The sequence below is a fragment of the Lampetra planeri genome, chromosome 43 (assembly GCF_965212315.1).
Source record: "Lampetra planeri chromosome 43, kcLamPlan1.2.h2, whole genome shotgun sequence".
NCBI lineage: Eukaryota > Metazoa > Chordata > Hyperoartia > Petromyzontiformes > Petromyzontidae > Lampetra > Lampetra planeri.
Window position 1 is genome coordinate 2,701,859 of NC_136149.1, and position 22,017 is coordinate 2,723,875.

A 22,017-nucleotide genomic window follows, 5' to 3' on the forward strand; every position below is an offset into this window, starting at 1 on the left:
GACAGGGAGGAAAAATGGACTGGTGGCACTTGTTCAAAGAAAACTAGAAGAGGAGGGTGTGGAGGAGGCCATTGCTCTGCACTGCATCATCCATCAGCAGGCCCTTTGCAGCAAATGCCTGAAGTTTGACAATGTGATGTCTGTTGTTGTGAAATGCATCAACCAAATCAGATCCAGGGGCTTAAAGCACCGGATGTTCCGTACTTTTTTAGAGGAAATGGAGTCAGAATATGAGGATGTGCTCTACTTCACCGAGGTACGTTGGCCCAGCAGGGGAAACGTCTTGAAGAGATTTTTTGAGTTGAGAGCAGAAGTGAAAGCCTTCATGGAGAAGGATGGGGTGGCTGTTCCTGTGCTAAGTGATCCCAAATGGCTCATGGACTTCGCTTTTCTTGTTGACATCGCGCATGAGCTGAATGTACTGAACAAGAAGTTACAAGGCCAGGAGGGGCAGCTCGTCAGTGCTGCCTATGACAACGTGAGAGCATTCTCCACAAAACTTGTGTTATGGAAAGCCCAGCTCTCTCAGACAAACCTTTGCCATTTCCCAGCATGCAAGGCACTCCTGAATGCAGGCACACCATTCAGTGGTGAGAAGTATGTTAATGCCATTTTGAGGCTACAGGAGGAATTTGATCACAGATTTGCAGACTTCAAGATGCACAGAGCCACTTTTCAAATTCTTGCGGATCCCTTCTCCTTTGATGTGCAAGATGCCCCTCTTGTGCTTCAAATGGAGTTCATTGACCTGCAGTGCAACTCTGACCTCAAAGCCAAGTTCAGGGAGGTGAGTGGAAAAGAAGACAAGCTTGGGCAATTTTTGCGAGAATTGAACCCCAGCTTCCCTGAGCTTTCCCGAATGTTCAAGTGGACCATGTGCCTTTTTGGGAGCACATATTTGTGTGAAAAGCTCTTCTCCACCTTGCACTTCAATAAGTCCAAGTACAGGTCCAGACTTACTGATGATCATCTTCAAGCCATACTGAGGGTCTCACCTGCTTCCTCCCTCAAGCCAAATGTGGCTCAGCTATGTGAGAGGAAGCGCTGCCAGATCTCTGGCAGCAAGAAGTAGGCAAGAGAAGCCATGTTCAGAAGAACCGTTCATGTTCTTCAATATTCTATTAATGTTCAGAAGAACCCATTGAAGTTAAATAACTGTTAGTAATGACATTTGAGAAGTTTGGATTTTTTTAGCAAAGTTTTTTTTTGTGGAATACCTGATGCGGCCCAGCCTCACCCAGATACTGCCTCCAGCGGCCCCCAGGTAATTTGAGTTTGAGACCCCTGGTCTATGGCAATAAAGCAGTTGTGTAAAGATGTTTAAACACCAGACAGAATCCTTATTCAGTGAATCCTGTGTCTGCATTAACCACATGTGGTTGTGGTGAACATGCAAACGAAAAACATGCTCTGATAATATATGCATTGTCATATATTTACAGAGCATGGTGTTTTAACATCTTGGCACCTGTGTTATTGCCAGAAAGGGTAAAACCTATTGTTATATTTTAATACTGCCAATAAAGCTTCCATATTAAAAACCCGCTGTTAAGCAAAATTTAAAATGAATAATAAATAACGAGAAAAAAATGCACGTAAGAAAAAATAATCGCAGAGAAAATAAATTAAAATAAATAAATCCGTTAGGTCTCCATACCCCAGATCACAATCCCAACATTTCGCCGGATTCTGGAGAATCTTCACTGGATCTCCGTGGCCACCAGAGTATTGCCTCTCACACGTCCATCATGAATCCTCTGAGCCATCATCTGCTCACCGAACGCCCACCCCTCCACCCCCTCCCACCGTGTGCCCAGTGGTAGTGGCTATAGAGCTCTTCGTAAACACTGTGTGTGGGGGGGGGGGCCATGAACGAATTGCTGGAAATTATCTATTTGTTAACGAAGCTGGTGGTGCTGTACGGCTGATCAATTTCAAAAATGTTAACTTAACTTTGTTGAGTTAGCTGGGCAAGGTTGGCCAAAACCTAGGCCCACCTTTCACCCAGACTTTGTGTTTACCGACCCTGCCGTTAAAACTAACCGCAACGTTTACGAATCTCGATTAAGAAAGACACCCTCCGATTGGCACAGTTGGCCACGTACGGTGCGAACGAAGTTCAATGCACATAGCAACAACAACAACAGCAGTCGCTGGCTCAAAACGCAATCCAGCAAAAAAAAAGCTTTTTTTCTCCCATTTTCAACATTCAACTGAAAGGGTAACAACAGCAACAACAGCAACAACAGCAGCAGCAACAACAAAAAAGTCCAGGACGGAGGGGGGAGGGGGTGGCGATGTTGGTCTCTGCTTTTGCGGTGGATATTTCAGTGCTGAGAGGGGGAGAGGGCGGGCGGGCGGGGGGGTAAAAATTCGGCCGAGAGATAAAGACACCCACACTTGCGGCTGCCGGGGTTTGCCTTCGGCTGGTATCGCACGCTCTTTCATTGAGCAGGGGATTACGGGACGATGGTGGTGGTGGTAGTGGTTGGTTGGTGTTGGTTTTTGGAGCTAGGCTCAGCAAAAGGTGGACGTTTTGGATAGAGAGAGAGAGAGAGAGTGGGAGTGGTTGGAATTTTTAAACCGCGCATAGGCGCAGCACTGCATCTTACAAAAAAAGCAGTTGTAACTTTGCTAATAAAGGTTTTTGGGTTAGTATAAATGTGTCGTAACCCTCCACTACGCGACAAAGCCAGTTAAGTAAGTCCAAATACTCTCCAACACACCGGTGAGCTGATTTAGTAACTAAATGGCGCGTTGTTTACGTGACAACCCTTACTGGCTGTGTCGGGTGGTGGAGGGTTACGACACATTTATAATTACGCGATCCAACCCTAAAACCTTTATTATGCATAATATTGGTCGCAAAAGCCTGCTGCTACGTGTGTAAACTGTTGTAATTTTGTTAACACGTAGGCTTTCGCGACCAATATTATCCATAATAGAGGGTTTTTTTTGGGTTATATCGCATATTTAGAAAAGTGCCGTTAAACCGCCACCATCCTTCGTACCCGATTGGCTCACAAGTGACGACATCACATCTATCCCTCTATTTGAGAACGAAGCAGGAGGATTTTTCAACAAATCTGGCTGTTGCCTGATGATGCTAGTTCTAATTACTGGGGAAACATTGTACTCGAATTGTAAACGTTGTGGGTTTACTCTCCAACACACAAGCGGTGTGCTCAGTGGCGGCTCCTGCAAAATCTCTCAGGGGGGGCAAATGTCTGGATGATTGATTAGGATAAGGTCCACCCATGCAATGGATAAATTAACAGCTTAAGCATGTAAAGGCAACTTCACTTCTTTAATATTAATGAAAAATAAAGTGACTCTTACAATACATCTTGTTTGTTTCTATACTCACTATTAAAACAAACCACTCAAGTTTATTTTATTAAAGATTCTACTAGGTGGCGATAAATTATATTGTTGGATGAAACGTGCTTACGTATGATGACGTTAGCACGTATGATGACGTAAGCACGTTAGTGCATGCCCTCCCGGAAGCCATAGAGAATGCATTGGAGCGCCCCCGTTCGAAAAAAAACATCTTTGAATGTAAGTCTATGGGGCCACTCGGGGCGATTCTTAGCCGTAGTGAAATCGCCCAAAAAGAGGCGGTATTCCACAGAACGTGACATGACGCTGATTGGACTATATCCAGAGGCTGACAGTGACGGCTAGCGTGACTCTGTGGTTGAATGACATTGGTGGTGCGTCGCCCAATCGCCCTAATGAAGAAACCGCCCCTGGGTGTGCTGTACCCGTAACAAATTGGCACGTTCTGTTTACGTGACAAACCTTACTAATTGGCCGTGTCGGGTGCTGGCGGGTTTAACGACACTTTTATATTTAAGCAACCTAACCCAAAAAAAACCTCTGAAGTTGTAACTTTCCGATCCGCCCCCTGACTGGACAAATCTGAAAGAAAGAGCTTCATAGCCCATCGGAGATTTCTGCAGAAAAAAATGAAGATTTTGATTATGATTCTGAAAATTGCGTCGACCCCGTTGGCATTGGCCAGGGGGTCGTCATCCTGCGGCTCTGGTGGCACAGGTTGACGACGCCAATCTGTGGTCTTCGGGCTGCGGTGATGTCTCCTGCCGTGGTGCGGTAATGTCTCCTGTCGTGGTGCGGTGATGTCTCCTGCCGTGGTGCGGTGATGTCTCCTGCCGTGGTGCGGTGATGTCTCCTGTCGTGGTGCGGTGATGTCTCCTGCCGTGGTGCGGTGATGTCTCCTGCCGTGGTGCGGTGATGTCTCCTGCCGTGGTGCGGTGATGTCTCCTGCCGTGGTGCGGTGATGTCTCCTGTCGTGGTGCGGTGATGTCCCCTGCCGTGGTGCGGTGATGTCTCCTGCCGTGGTGCGGTGATGTCTCCTGCCGTGGTGCGGTGATGTCCCCTGCCGTGGTGCGGTGATGTCTCCTGCCGTGGTGCGGTGATGTCTCCTGCCGTGGTGCGGTGATGTCTCCTGCCGTGGTGCGGTGATGTCTCCTGCCGTGGTGCGGTGATGTCTCCTGCCGTGGTGCGGTGATGTCTCCTGCCGTGGTGCGGTGATGTCTCCTGCCGTGGTGCGGTGATGTCTCCTGCCGTGGTGCGGTGATGTCTCCTGCCGTGGTGCGGTGATGTCTCCTGCCGTGGTGCGGTGATGTCTCCTGCCGTGGTGCGGTGATGTCTCCTGCCGTGGTGCGGTGATGTCTCCTGCCGTGGTGCGGTGATGTCTCCTGCCGTGGTGCGGTGATGTCTCCTGCCGTGGTGCGGTGATGTCTCCTGCCGTGGTGCGGTGATGTCTCCTGCCGTGGTGCGGTGATGTCCCCTGCCGTGGTGCGGTGATGTCTCCTGCCGTGGTGCGGTGATGTCTCCTGCCGTGGTGCGGTGATGTCTCCTGCCGTGGTACGGTGATGTCTCCTGCCGTGGTGCGGTGATGTTTCCTGCCGTGGTGCAGTTGTCGCATGCGAAGATCGGCGATGGTGTGGTAGGTGGGCGACCCGACCGTGGAGAAACCGGGTCCTCGAGTGTGGCTAATTGAGGGTCTCTGCCCGGTTAACATGGACTTACGCAGAGAAACGGAGACCCACAGACTTCCGTAGAGACGCAGAGACCCACAGACGTACGCAGACCCACAGACTTAGAAACCCAAAGACTCACACGGAGACCCACTGACTCACACAGAGACCCACAGACTTACACAGAGACCCACAGACTCACGCAAAGACCCACTGACTCACACAGAGACCCACAGACTTACGCAGAGACCCACAGACACACAAAAAACCCTCAGACTTACACAGAGACCCATAGACTTCCACAGAGATCAATTAGAATAACAGACTAAGCTGTGATCAAACCAGGTTATCAAGTGTAGTGAGTTGATGGATTCAGTCCAATCAACGTAGATTTACATATAACGCAACGCAATTGTCAATAACACTGTGGCCTTAGAAGGAAAATTGTGACGTTTCGGGCAATATCCCTTATTCAAAGCACTTACATATTTACATATAGACTCGCAGATTTACGCAAAAACCCATAAACTCACACAGACACCCATACATGGGCTTACATAGAGGCCCATTCAATGTCATCAATGCCTACGCGATTTTTTTTAAGGCATCAAATTATTATTATTTGGTCTTTCATTTAATTCGGCATATTCAATGTAAGAATATTTACGAAAATTTGTTTACGTACAGTACGGCCACTCTTTGCCAATCCACTGCTGGATGAAGGCCCCACTGCCATGTCGTCGTGGTGCTCGTTTGAACCGCACTTCTCCGCGCCCGTCCAGTCCCAACTCTGTCCGGAACCAATGTGACCCTGACAGACAAACCATACAGGCAAACCAACAACGGTGGATGTGCAAGCCCTTTCAAAGGGTTGGGTGGGTTTTTTTTCTCTCCTAAAATATTCCGAACGAGACCAGGTGACGATTATTTGGGCCTCCCCTACGTCCGCTCGGCCTCGCACGAGTACCCGGTGCGATTCGTAACAAACATCGCCACTGGGGAGACAAAGGCGGCCGGGCGTGGTGCTGGCCACCCAAACCCCTCGTGTGCCGTGCACTAACCACCTGCACCAGCCATGCCTTCATAGGCGATATAACAGCATTTGCCCCAAACAGTGTTATTAGGGCTAGAACGGGTGTGTGGGTGTGGGTGTGTGTGTGGGGGGGGGGATCTTTGTTTTGGTGCGGTAAGCGTAGGGTTGGCGTTGGGGTTTGGGGTTAGCCAGAAACGAAAAGGGCGATTCCTAAATGTCAGGGGCAAAATACCCTCAATGTGACACAATCAGCGGCTGCTGCTGCTGTTGCTGCTGCTGCTTCAGATCAGTGCCAGCAAGTTGCCCTCGTCACAGCAGTCCGAGATTAGTGGCCGTGGTCACAGCCGCGCAGTCTCAGCGCGAACCAAATCGCTCAGCCCACCCACCCACGCACGCACCGCCCACGACCGCCATCATCGTGGCCAGCAGAGTCGGGGATTCCCACCTCTTCACATCACATTCATCACATATATAAAAATTAACCCGTAAAAACAAAGTTTTTCACTATAAATCCTATATATGCGTGGCGGCTAGAGTCCTCTCGTCCTCTGGCTTGAGATGGCTGCCACCTATGGGTCAGATGAATGGCTGCCACCATTAAGCAATTGGTAATTAAATATAATTTATTTTTTCATAAAAAGTGTAACATTTTAGAATTTTTTTTTCACGAAAATACATTGTCACGCACAACGAGTCTGTGTGCAAAATGTCAGCTCGATTGGATCACGGGAAGTGGGTTAAAAAACGACCGAAAGATTTGCACGGTCGTAAGCAAGCAAGCAAGTGAACTTAATGTAAAGGATTTAAAAAATGTGTACATTACACTGGTCAACACAATTTTTCTGGCATAAGGTATTCCAACGGTGTTAAGGTAATTTTGGGGTGCCGATTCCAAATCTGGCATCAGTTTTTGTCTATCACGTCAGGTTTTTGAGATATCAAATATTGCATTATCAATAAAAACTGCAGAAGAAAAATATTAAATAAATGTGGATATCTACGTAAAATTATATTATAAACACACTGTCCAAAAATACAGCACCATATTTTAACACTAAAGCAGTCACTGATTCGCAACTACTTGCAATCATAAGTGACAAGAGTTAATTTCGGGTAAAATCAATGCAAATGGGGTATGCCGATAGCATACAAATGGGATGTGATAGAGAAAATCTGAGATCAGATTTGGAATCAGCACCCTGAATTTAGTCTAAAACAGCTGCAAAAGTCCAGGCCAGAATTTTTTTTTTTGACCAGTGTAATATATGTGTGCGTGTTCTTGTGTAGCCTTGGCAATAATTAAGCGTGTTATTGAAAAATGCCCCTCCGGGCGTGTGCCACTGCGGAATGTGTAAAAGCAGATTGTCTGATGCGTGTATCACCAGTGGCAAGTTAGCCTTGCTCAATCCACTGCTGGACCAAGGGCACATCAGAGCTGCCACCGTCTCTCACGATCCTGCGATTGTAATAGTTCACCTAACGCACGGATAATATACATTTGTATTGAAGATAGAGCGTATATTTGTTGACATGTTTAGAATGTCAAATGACGAATTAAATTATATTTTTTTTAAATGTGTGTCCATCCAAAACCGTAGCAGTTGATTCTGGGACCCCCCCCCCCCCAACATTCATCAGCCACTGCTAGATGGAGACTTCCATGGAGTTTGCCACGAAGGGGTCGGGTCAAGCAATCAGTCCCACCGAAACAAAGCACCTACCTGGGTACTTTGTGTCATCAAAACACTCCACACTCGCTCAACTTTCGAGGAGTGATGGGGCAGTTGTGGAGTGGCAGCGGATATCTCGCTCCGAATCAGTCGAGCGGCATTTTTGTTTTACCGGCTGCGAAACGCTGCTGTGTTGAAGCTACCTGGCCTGTCGCTCCAAACGAAGCTTCAGGTCTTCTCAGCCACAGTCATATATGCCCTTCACTTATATATGCTTGCAAAACGTGGACCCCTCTAATGGAACATCAGCGCCAGTTACAGACATTCAGGAGGGCCTACCTATGTTACATCCCGGGGTTAATCTGGCTGGATTGTGTGAGGAACTCAGATTCCGAAAGATCTGGTCACAGTCCCATCGGTGAGTTTCTCCGGCAGGCAAAGCTGCGTTGGCTGGGTCATGTAGCCCGCATGCCCAGCCACCGCATGCCTAAACAGCTTTTGTTCGGCCGGATCGAGGGGGCTAAACGGGCGCGGCACGGGCTAGAGAAGAGATGAAGTGATGTGGTACAGGAGGACGTGGAGCTGAGTGGACTTGCCGATGACTGCTACCAGCGGTGTCAAGATCGGCCTCTGTGGAGGAGGCTCGTGAAGGACGCTCCTGGGCAGTTGGAGGCAGTCGCCCTCCAACAACAACGGAGGGCGGAGGAGCGACGCTCACAACAACGAGCGGAGCACCGGGTGGCTAAAGCACAGCAAGTTGGTACAGTAAGGGGCACAGGTGGTGCATCAGCCGGTCATCTCAGTCAGTCGACCCGTGGCACCTGGGTCTGCCCCGTGACCTCCTGCCAGCGGGCGTTCGACACTTCACGTGGCCTCAAGATGCACATGGCCTGGCACACGCGTCGTGGTGACGTCATCGCCACTAAGTGGCGATGACGGTTGTTGTTGTATGTGTGAGTGAGAGTGTGTGTGTGAGTGAGAGTGTGTGTAAGTGAGAGTGTGTATGTGTGAGTGAGAGTGTGTGTATGTGTGAGTGAGAGTGTGTGTAAGTGAGAGTGTGTTTATGTGTGAGTGTGTGTATGTGTAAGTAAGAGTGTGTGTGTGTAAGTCGGAGTGTGTGTAAGTGAGAGTGTGTGTATGTGTGAGTGAGAGTGTGTGTAAGTGAGAGTGTGTGTATGTGTGAGTGAGAGTGTGTGTAAGTGAGAGTGTGTGTAAGTGAGAGTGTGTGTATGTGTATGTGTAAGAGTGTGTGTAAGTGAGAGTATGTGTATGTGAGAGTGTGTGTATGTGTGTGTGAGAGTGTGTGTATGTGTAAGTGAGAGTGTGTGTATGTGTGAGTGAGAGTGTGTAAGTGAGAGTGTGTGCTTGTGTGAGTGAGAGTATGTGTATGTGTATGTGAGAGTGTGTGTAAGTGAGAGTGTGTATGTGTGTATGTGTGAGTGAGAGTGTGTGTATGTGTATGTGAGAGTGTGTGTAAGTGAGAGTGTGTGTATGTGTGAGTGTGTGTATGTGTGAGAGTGTGTGTATGTTTAAGTGAGAGTGTGTGTAAGTGTGAGAGTGTGTGTATGTGTGAGTGAGAGTGTGTGTGAGTGTGTGTGTACGTGTGAGAGTGTGTGTAAGTGAGAGTGTGTGTAAGTGAGAGTGTGTGTATGTGTGAGTGAGAGTGTGTGTAAGTGTGAGAGTGTGTGTATGTGTAAGTGAGAGTGTGTGTAAGTGTGAGAGTGTGTGTGAGTGAGAGTGTGTGTATGTGTGAGTGAGAGTGTGAGTGAGAGTGTGTGTAAGTGAGAGTGTGTGTAAGTGTGAGAGTGTGTGTATGTGTGAGAGTGTGTATGTTTAAGTGAGAGTGTGTGTAAGTGTGTATGTGTGTAAGTGTGTGTGGGGCGCGGTATTTATAGAGCAGGGGGCTTTCCCTGTCTGGTGAGAGAGTGGCCGTCGTTGTCGGTTGCAACAAAAGGTCACTCCCGCCTACGCATCGCCACGTTCACCCCAACGCCTACCTCCTCACCACCACCACTCACCGCCACCACCACTCACCACCACCCTACCTCCTCACCACCACTCACCACCACCACCCTCTGTGTCTACAGAGAACACAACACGTGTGACATCACCACCACTCACCACCACTCACCACCACCATCCTCTGTGTCTACAGAGAACACAACACGTGTGACATCACCACCACTCACCACCACTCACCACCACCATCCTCTGTGTCTACAGAGAACACAACACGTGTGACATCACCACCACTCACCACCACTCACCACCACCACCACTCACCACCACCACTCACCACCACCACTCACCACCACCACCACTCACCACCACCACCCTCTGTGTCTACAGAGAACACAACACGTGTGACACCACCACCACCACTCACCACCACCACTCACCACCACCACCACCACTCACCACCACCACTCACCATCCTCTGTGTCTACAGAGAACAACACGTGTGACACCACCACCACTCACCACCACTCACCACCACCACTCACCACCACCACTCACCACCACTCACCACCACCACTCACCACCACTCACCATCCTCTGTGTCTACAGAGAACACAACACGTGTGACATCACCACTCACCACCACCACTCACCACCACCATCACCATCTGTGTCTACAGAGAACACAACACGTGTGACATCACCACTCACCACCACCACTCACCACCACCACTCACCACCACCACCCTCTGTGTCTACAGAGAACACAACATGTGTGACATCACCACCACCACTCACCACCACCATTCACCACCACCACCATCCTCTGTGTCTACAGAGAACACAGCACGTGTGACACCACCACTCACCATCCGCTGTGTTACACCAAGGGTATGTGTGACAACCTTCACCCAGACAAACGAAATGACTTACCGCCACTACACAGAGCACGATGTCTTCCAAAGTTCTCAAGTCTGGAGGTGTCGCATCCACTTCCCACCCCACCGCACTGGGATAAAATTCACTCGGCTCACTCAGCCGGTAGTCAGTCGCCTCCCTGTCACTCCTATTGATGTTCCTGCTGCTGTTGTGGAGTGGCTCATGCAGCCAGCTATGGCTGCAGGGTTTTGCTAGTACATGTTGTTTATGCCATTTATTGTGAAAATTCCGTCACAGTTCCTATGATTGCTTTTTCATTGCTTTCATGGCTTTATTTTGGTGATTTCGAAAAGTGTTTTGGTTTAGCCGTGTTTGTGTTGTTGTAGTACAGAGTTAGGCTGATGGCCTTAATCTAAGTTGTCTTGTGGTTGTTGGTGTTGTTGTTTGACTTGCATCCCACTGGGATATTTGCACACAGCGTTGGTGTACAGTGTTTTTTTCTGCAATATTTTGATGTCTTTTCTTGGATTTTCTGTTTGCACTTAGTCACGTATTCACTTTAAGATGTTTTTTGTTCATGTTTTTGTTTTTTGTTTGTTGCGGTTGCACCGGATTCAAGAGCCGAATGGCTCACAGGGCTATACCAAATAAATGAACTTTGAACTTGAACACTCTTCCACCGCTGCTACTGCCGGCGTCCTGGTGCCCAGTGAACTCCGCTCGTTGATTCCCCCACTCACGACAGATGCGTTCGTCTTATCCATTGCCACACTCACCCACTCACTCACCACACTCACTCATCATACTCACTACACTTACCCACTCACTCACCACACTCACCCACTCACTCACCACACTCACTCACCATACTCACTACACTTACCCACTCACTCACCACACTCACCCACTCACTCACCACACTCACTCACCATACTCACTACACTTACCCACTCACTCACCACACTCACCCACTCACTCACCACACTCACTCACCATACTCACTACACTTACCCACTCACTCACCACACTCATCCACTCACTCACCACACTCACTCACCATACTCACTACACTTACCCACTCACTCACCACACTCACCCACTCACTCACCACACTCACTCACCATACTCACTACACTTACCCACTCACTCACCACACTCACCCACTCACTCACCACACTCACTCACCATACTCACTACACTTACCCACTCACTCACCACACTCACTCACCACACTCACCACACTTACCCACTCACTCACCCACTCACTCACCACACTCATCCACTCACTCACCCACTCACTCACCATACTCACTCACTCACCCACCACACTCACCCACTCACTCACCACACTCACCCACTCACTCACCATACTCACCCACTCACCACACTCACCCACTCACTCACCATACTCACCCACTCACTCACTCACCACACTCACCCACTCAGCACACTCACCCACTCACTCACTCACCCACTCACTCACCCACTCACTCACCACACTCACTCACCACACTCACCACACTTACCCACTCACTCACCCACTCACTCACCACACTCATCCACTCACTCACCATACTCACTCACTCACCCACCAAACTCACCCACTCACTCACCACACTCACCCACTCACTCACCATACTCACTCACTCACCCACTCACTCACTCATCCACTCACTCACCACACTCACCCACTCACTCACCACACTCACTCACTCACCACACTCACCCACTCACTCACCCACTCACTCACCACACTCACCCACTCACTCACCCACCACACTCACCCACTCACTCACCCACTCACTCACCCACCACACTCACCCACTCACTCACCACACTCACCCACCCACTCACCCACTCACTCACCATACTCACTCACTCACCCACTCACTCACTCACTCACCCACTCACTCACCACACTCACCCACTCACTCACCCACTCACTCACCACACTCACCCACTCACTCATCCATCACACTTACCCACTCACTCACCACACTCATCCACCCACTCACCCACTCACTCACCATACTCACTCACTCATCACACTCACCCACTCACTCACCCACTCACTCACCACACTCATCCACTCACTCACCACACTCACCCACTCACTCACCATACTCATTCACTCACCCACTCACTCACTGACTCACCCACTCACTCACCACACTCACCCACTCACTCACCCACTCACTCACCCACTCACTCACCACACTCACCACACTTACTCACCACACTCACCACACTCACTCACCACACTCACCCACTCACTCACCACACTCATCCTCTCACTCACCACACTCACCCACTCAGCACACTCACCCACTCACTCACCACACTCACCCACTCACTCACCCACTCACTCACTCACTCACTCACTCACCCACTCACTCACCCACTCACTCACCACACTCACTCACCACACTTACTCACCACACTCACCACACTCACTCACCACACTCACCCACTCACTCACCCACTCACTCACTCACTCACCACACTCACTCACCCGCTCATTCACCCACTCACTCACCCACTCACTCACCCACTCACTCACCACACTCACTCACCACACTCACCCACTCACTCACTCACCACACTCACCCACCCACTCACTCACTCACCATACTCACTCACTCACTCACCATACTCACCCACTCACTCACTCACCACACTCACCCACTCACCACACTCACCCACTCACCCACTCACTCACCACACTCACCCACTCACTCACCACACTCACCCACTCACCCACTCACTCACCACACTCACCCACTCACTCAGCACACTCATCCACTCACTCACCACACTCACCCACTCACTCACCACACTCGCCCACTCACTCACCATACTCACTCACTCACCACACTCACTCACTCACTCACCATACTCACTCACTCACTCACCATACTCACTCACTCAGCACACTCACCCCACTCACCCACTCACCACACTCACCCACTCACTCACCCACTCACTCACCACACTCACCCACTCACTCACCACACTCACTCACCATACTCACTCACCACACTCACCCACTCACTCACCACACTCACCCACTCACTCACCACATTCACTTTCTCACTCACCACACTCACCACACTCACTCACCACACTTACCCACTCACTCACCACACTCACCCACTCACTCACCACACTCACTCACCAAACTCACTCACCACACTCACCCACTCACCCACTCACTCACCACACTCACCCACTCACTCACCCACTCACTCACTCACTCACCCACTCACTCACCACACTCACCCACTCACTCACCCACTCACTCACCCACTCAGTACACTCACCCACCCACTCAGCACACTCACCCACTCACTCACTCACTCACCCACTCACTCACCACACTTACCCACTCACTCACCCACTCACTCACCCACTCAGTACACTCACCCACCCACTCAGCACACTCACCCACTCACTCACCCACTCACTCACTCACTCACCCACTCACTCACTCACCCACTCACTCACCCACTCACTCACCCACTCACTCACCACACTCACTCACCACACTCACTCACCACACTCACCCACTCAGCACACTCACCCGTTCACTCACCACACTCACCCACTCACTCACCCACTCACTCACCACACTCACCCACTCAGCACACTCACCCACTCACTCACCACACTCACCCACTCACTCACCATACTCACTCACTCACTCACCACACTCATCCACTCACTCACCACACTCACCCACTCAGCACACTCACCCACTCACTCACCACACTCATCCACTCACTCACCATACTCACCCACTCACTCACCACACTCACCCACTCACTCACCACACTCACCCACTCACTCACCCACTCACTCACCACACTCACTCGCCACACTCACCACACTCACTCACTCACTCACCCACTCACTCACCATACTCACCCACTCACTCACCACACTCACCCACTCACTCACCACACTCATCCACTCACTCACCATACTCACCCACTCACTCACCACACTCACCCACTCACTCACCACACTCACCCACTCACTCACCACACTCACTCACCACACTCACCCACTCACTCACCCACTCACTCACCACACTCACCCACTCACTCACTCACCCACTCACTCACCACACTCACTCACCACACTCACCACACTTACCCACTCACTCACCCACTCACTCACTCACCACACTCATCCACTCACTCACTCACTCACCCACTCACTCACCCACTCACTCACCACACTCACCACACTTACCCACTCACTCGCCACACTCACTCAGCACACTCACCCACTCACTCACCACACTCACCCACTCACTCACCCACTCACTCATCACACTCACTCACCACACTCACTACACTTACCCACTCACTCAGCACATTCACCCACTCACTCACCACACTCACCCGCTCACTCACCCACTCACTCACCCACTCACTCACCACACTCACTCACCACACTCACCCACTCACTCACTCACCACACTCACCCACTCACTACCTCGCCTGGTGTGCATGAGGTCCTGGGTTCGATCCCGACCCTGGCACCTGCTGTATATTTGGAGTTTGCGTGTCTCTCTCATCATCATCACGGTGGCTAGGAGATGTTAACGACCTCGCCTGGTGTGCAGGAGGTCCTGGGTTCGATCCCGACCCTGGCACCTGCTGTATAGTTGGAGTTTGCGTGTCTCTCTCTCTCTCCCCCCGTGGTCGCGTGGATTTTATCTCCGTGTCCTCCAGTTTTTCCCTCCACATTTAGAATCGCCATCACGCATTTCAAGTATTGACTGCTTCTGAAAAATAACTACATAGTTCAGTGGGGCCTTACCTGGTAAAATTTTAAAACGGTTTAGTTTTTTTTCATTGTTTTTAGTTCGAATGTGGATTCTCTCCCATCGTCCCCCCCTCCACCCCGTCCAAGCGCTTACAATAAATGAATCGCTTCGCTCGATTCTGTTGCGGTAAGGAGTGTGTGCAACGTCTTTGAACGCGCGCGTATCTGGCAGCTTTAGATCCACGTCGACTGAGAAACAAGCTCTAACATGCCCAGCTTGACGGAAGGCTGCTCTTTTTAGTTTTACACACACACATATATATAAATGACATCATGTCAACGGGAACTTCCCGGGGTTTAAAATAACGAGCGCGCTCAGGCAATTATAAAGGTTATACGTGGAACAGCGTTCGTCGTGTGTTCGTACTGGTATGTTGTCAATATATAAAAACATGGCTTGGTTTTCTTACGTTGTCCGTTCTGTTCCGGACGACCGCAGTGGCAGACTGGGTATTTGTTGTTGTTGTTCCATGCGTGCATCACGTGTCCGCAACTGCTGCCCATGCTTTGGGCAAGCGGTCGCGATTTAGGGTGAACCCTTTGAGCATCGTGGACGGTCTAAAACGATTTTAAGAACACGTAAATATTTAAACACGTAGATGTTTAACTTGCATAGTAAAGTAATTGTATTTTTTCATCTGCTATACAGCCAGATAATACGACAGATCGCTCACCTTAAACTCCCGGTCGTTCGTAAAAGTTGAAGGCTGTATAGTACTATAGTAATAGAGCAAGTGCAGAATCACTGAACCGGAATTGATAGCTTGAAAGCATTTAGCGCGGGGCCCTTGAAAGTGCGGGGCCCGCCCGTAGCATATGTAGCTACTACATGTGTAGCTACTACCTGTGTAGCTACTACATGTTTAGCTACTTGTGCTACCAGGATAATCCGGCGCTGATCAAACCCACAGGGATCTTCTCCGTTGGCTCTTTCACAAGGCGCTGCGTCGATGCGAGTTCTTATTTTGAACTCCGTTCAGCTCTTCCAGGCTCCATTCGTGACAGTGACTCGTGTGTGCTGGGTGACACTCCTCCAAGTTGCGCGCTTATTGAACCCATCCACACGATTTGCGACACTGCATTTAGCGCCGCTGCTGTTGGGTGTGGACTTTAACCGTCTGCCCACTCCCCTGAAGGTTGTGGACCGTCTCGATTCGTACACGCATCTAAGACAACGCCTTTGTGTTATCAAGCGCGCTGTGTATGTGTGTGCTCTGCCTGGGGAGCGGTGGTGTAGCGGTTAGCGCGCTGCGCTATGAACCTGGCGACCCGGGTTCGATTCCCGCTCCCGGCCAACACAAGTGACGATTATCTGAACCAGTCCTGGGCCTCCCCTAGGTCGACTCAGCCTTAAATGAGTACCTGGTGCGGTGTGTAAACATCGCCACTGGGGAGACACAGGCGGTCGGGCGTGGTGCTGGCCACTCACCCCCTCGTGTACCGTTCCGGCCTTCATAGGTGCTCGCTAACAGCACTTGCCCCTACAGTCTGTTAAGGCTAATCGGGGGATCTTTATCTTTGTCTGTCTGGGTAAGCGGTGTGTTTGTAAGAGCAAAAACATTTTGAAGGGGATTTGTTCTATATTGTATTGTCGGTTACGTGTGTGTGTGTGGGTTTTTTTTGACTGTGGAAAATAATTGAACCGGTTCTGGGACTCCCCTAGGTCGATCCAGCCTCAAATGAGTACCTGGTGCAGTGTGTAAACATCGCCCATGGGGAGACAAACGCGGCCGTTTCTAAAAAAAAAACTTTTATAAAATGTCTCAAACGTTGCACTGGAGAAATGAAAGGCTTAAACACAACAGGAGAAAATATTAATCATCTCAAACTTGCTGACAATGTTTTCACAATTTTTTTTTTACATTTTATATATACACATATATTTTGGTGGAGTGGTGGTGCAGTGGTTTTGTGTACCACCTTATCGGCCCAGCAAATCCTGGTTGGATTCCCGCCCACGACTAACATCAGTGACGAATTATATCTCGCACCTCGAGTTAGCACGGTTGGTTACGTACGGTGCGAAAGAAGTTCAACGTACGGACCGTATCATATCTGAACCAGTCCTGTGCTAGTAACCTCCTGGTTACACCAGCCCACAGGGAATTATTGTGTCCGTCCGTCGTGCAGGGAGGGGCTGGGTGGGGAGGGTGGGGCTGGGTGGGGAAGGTGGGGAGGGGCTGGGTGGGGAGGGTGGGGCTGCGTGGGAAGTGGGAGGGGTGGGGCTGGGTGGGAAGGGGCTGGTCACCCCGTGGTGCCCTTATAAAACTCAATGTTTAACCTACTCACGCCGGCTTGTGCCCGCCCTCACAGTCGGGCATATTCGCGGAATACACCACGCCGCCGTTGACCCTGGCCATTGACCGAGCAACCCAACGTTCCTACCAGCTCCCTCCGCAGGAATGTGTTTACATTTTCTACGAACGGGCACACACCTTGACCTGCAACTCCAACATGCGCTTTTGACGGAATGCTTGCGAGCGTATTTTAAGGAATATGTAACTTTTCCCAGAAAACTAAAATGAAAGTCGTAATCAGTTATTATTTTATTTACGCTGTGTTGATGTCGTTTGTCAGATTTATACTCGGAATTTCAAACATATATATTTTTTGCGTGTGATGGGGTTTTTTATCTCTTTCTGTGAGTTGTCAATTTTTATGCCGCGCAGAAAAAGAAAATTGTGAAGTTTTATATCAGTGTGAAGTTTTATATCAGTGTGAAGTTGATATCAATGTGAAGTTGATAGCAATGTGAAGAAGTTGATATCAATGTGAAGAATTTGATATCAATGTGAAGAAGTTGATATCGATGTGAAGTTGATATCAATGTGAAGTTTGATATCAATGTGAATAAATTGATATCAACGTGAAGTTTATATCAATGTGAAGTTGACATCAATGTAAAGTTTATATCAACGTGAAGTTGATATCAATGTGAAGAAGTTTATATCAATGTGAAGAAATTGATATCAATGTGAAGTTTATATCAATGTGAAGTTGATATAAATGTAAAGTTGATATCAATGTGAATAATTTGATATCAACGTGAAGTTGATATCAACGTGAAGTTGATACCAATGGGAAGTTGATATCAATGTGAATCACTCGAGTTATCGTGCCTTGCGAAACCAACTGATACGTCGTTCAAACAAGCTGCGTGTGTATTCATCAGAGGTGGGACAAAGTCATTGTTATGCAAGTCCAAGTCGAGTCGCAAGTCATCAAATTCATGACTCGAGTCTGACTCGAGTCCAAGTCACATGACTCGAGTCCACATCTTATAGGTGGGACAAAGTCATTGTTATGCAAGTCCAAGTCGAGTCGCAAGTCATCAAATTCATGACTCGAGTCTGACTCGAGTCCAAGTCACATGACTCGAGTCCACACCTCTGGTATTCATCATCATCATCATCACTACCGTCATGATCACCCATCGTCATCATCAGCAGCAGCCTATCCACTGCTGGACGAAGGTCATCCAGCAGTGAATACGCCTGGCCATCTGATACGACCATGTCAAACGCGGCTGGGAAAATGATCGCGGTATCTGCGGGTGTTCGCAGCGCAGTGCGCTAACCCCAGCGCCACCACTCCCCGAACGCACGCGCGCACATGCTGCACGCAGACGCGACAAGATGCACGTGGATGGACCGGCACGTCCACGATAACGTGGAATGTCCAGCTCTGGAGATTTGGGAGTCGCTCACGAAACCCCCACCCACCACTCCCGACTTGCACAACGGCGTTCCGCCGCGCGGCAAAGTTTCGTTTTTGTTTGGCAAATGCAATTTTGTAATTAATCGTGTTTTTTTTGCTCGTTCGATTCCGTGGAAGTTTGCACGTGGGATGCTCGATATGCGGGATGTAACACCGCGCGTGTGTGTGCGTGTGGTGTGTGTGTGTGCGTGTGGTGTGTGTGTGTGTGCGTGTGGTGTGTGTGTGTGTGCGTGTGGTGTGTGTGTGTGCGTGCGGTGTGTGTGTGTGCGTGTGGTGTGTGTGTGTGCGCGTGGTGTGTGTGTGTGCGTGTGCGTGTGGTGTGTGTGTGCGCGTGTGGTGTGTGTGTGTGTGCGTGTGGTGTGTGTGTGTGTGTGTGCGCGTGGTGTGTGTGTGCGTGTGGTGTGTGTGTGCGTGTGGTGTGTGTGTGTGCGTGTGGTGTGTGTGTGTGCGTGTGCGTGTGGTGTGCGTGTGGTGTGTGTGTGTGCGTGTGGTGTGTGTGTGTGCGCGTGGTGTGTGTGTGTGCGTGTGCGTGTGGTGTGTGTGTGTGCGTGTGGTGTGTGTGTGTGCGTGTGGGGTGTGTGTGTGCGTGTGGTGTGTGCGTGTGGGGTGTGTGTGTGCGTGTGGTGTGTGTGTGTGCGTGTGGTGTGTGTGTGTGCGTGTGGTGTGTGTGTGTGCGTGTGGTGTGTGTGTGCGTGTGGTGTCTGGGTTGTAGTCCACAGGCGTGGGAGATGTTTTCCCAGGAAAGTCGTGAAAACAAACGACGGCTCGTCCGCTCGGAGGCCGCGTGTGGGAGGAGAGCCTCTCTCATTTCTGGGAAGAGAATTTCTGCTTTTTAATCACTCACACACGCACCACACACACACACGCACCACACACACGCACCACACACACACACGCACACACACACCACACACACACACACGCACCACACACACACCACACACGCACCACACACACGCACCACACACACACGCACACACACCACACACACACGCACCACACACACACGCACCACACACACGCCCCACACACACACACGCACCACACACACACACGCACCACACACACACACACGCACCACACACACACGCACCACACACACACACACGCACCACACACACACACGCACACCACACACACACCACACACACACCACACACACACGCACCACACACACACACGCACCACACACACCACACACACGCACCACACACACACCACACACACCACACACACACGCACCACACACACACGCACATGCACCACACACACCACACACACACGCACCACACACACACACACGCACCACACACACACCACACACACGCACTACACACACACCACACACGCTCCACACACGCACACGTACCACACTCACACACGCACCACACACACGCACGCACCACACACACACACACCACACACACACCACACACACACGCAACACACGCACCACACACACACGCACCACACGCTCCACACACACACGCACCACACACACGCCCCACACACACCACACACACACCACATACACACACGCACCACACACACACCACACACACACACGCACCACACACACGCACCACACACACGCGCCACACGCTCCACACACACACGCACCACACACACGCACCACACACACACGACCACACACACACGCACCACACACACGCGCACCACACACACCATACACTCACAAGCACCACACACACGCACCACACACACACACCACACACACACCACACACACACACACCACACACACCACACACACACGCACATGCACCACACACACCACACACACACGCGCCACACACACACATGCACTACACACACGCACCACACACATGCACTACACACACACCACACACACACATGCATGCACCACACACATGCAACAAGATCAAGATCCCCCGTATAGCCTCAACAGACTGCTGAGTCAAGTGCTGTTAGCGAGCAGCACCTACGAAAGCCGGCACGGCACACGAGGAGGTGGGTGGGTGGGTGGCCAGCAGCACGCCCGGCCGCCTTTGTCTCCCCAGTGTCGATGTCCGCACACCGCAGGAGGTAGTGAGTCAGCCCAGCGCGGTACGTGATGTACAACAACATCATCAACAGCAGCTCACGTGGCAGCAAAGTGCGCGAACCACAGAGCCACCACTCCTCTCACTGTCGCACACAAAGTCGACACAGAACCACCAGAGACCCCCTCGTCGCTTGTTGGCAGCACTGCCCCACCCCCACCCCGTCTAAACTCGATGGAGCCTGTGCGTGTGGACCCCGTGTGCCTTTGTCGTGCTCTCGGTGGCATCTCCAACACAGAGGTGGGAGGGAAGTGGTGGGGGGTGTGGGGGGGTGTGGGGGTTGGGGGGCGGTGAGGGGTGATGGTGTAGGGGGTAGGGGTGTGTGGGGGGGGGTTGTGGTGTAGTGGATGGGGGGTGTGGGGGGGGTGTGGGGGGTGGGGGATGGTGTAGGGGGTGGGGGTGTGTGGGGAGGGTGTGGGTGGTGTGGGGGGGTGTGTGGGGGGTGGTGTGGTGGGGGGTGGTGGTGTGGGTGGTGTAGGGGGTAGGGGTGTGTGGGGGGGTTTGTGGTGTAGTGGATGGGGGGTGTGGTGGGGGGTGGTGGTGTGGGGGGTGTGATGGGGGGTGGTGGTGTGGGTGGTGTAGGGGGTACGGGGTGGGGGGTGTGTGTGGGGGGGGATGCTCCCCTAGTGTTTTTTGCATCCCTCGCTCTGCGTAATTTCCTCGAAGGAGGAACGACGACGTCGCTGCCGTCCCACGTGACGAGCGAGCGGCGTGACGGTGACACCCGGGCAAGTGCGAGCATGCCGCACATACAAAGATAAAGATCCCCCGTATAGCCTTCACAGGCTGTTGGGGCAAGTGCTGTTAGCGAGCACCAATGAAGGTCGACACGGCACA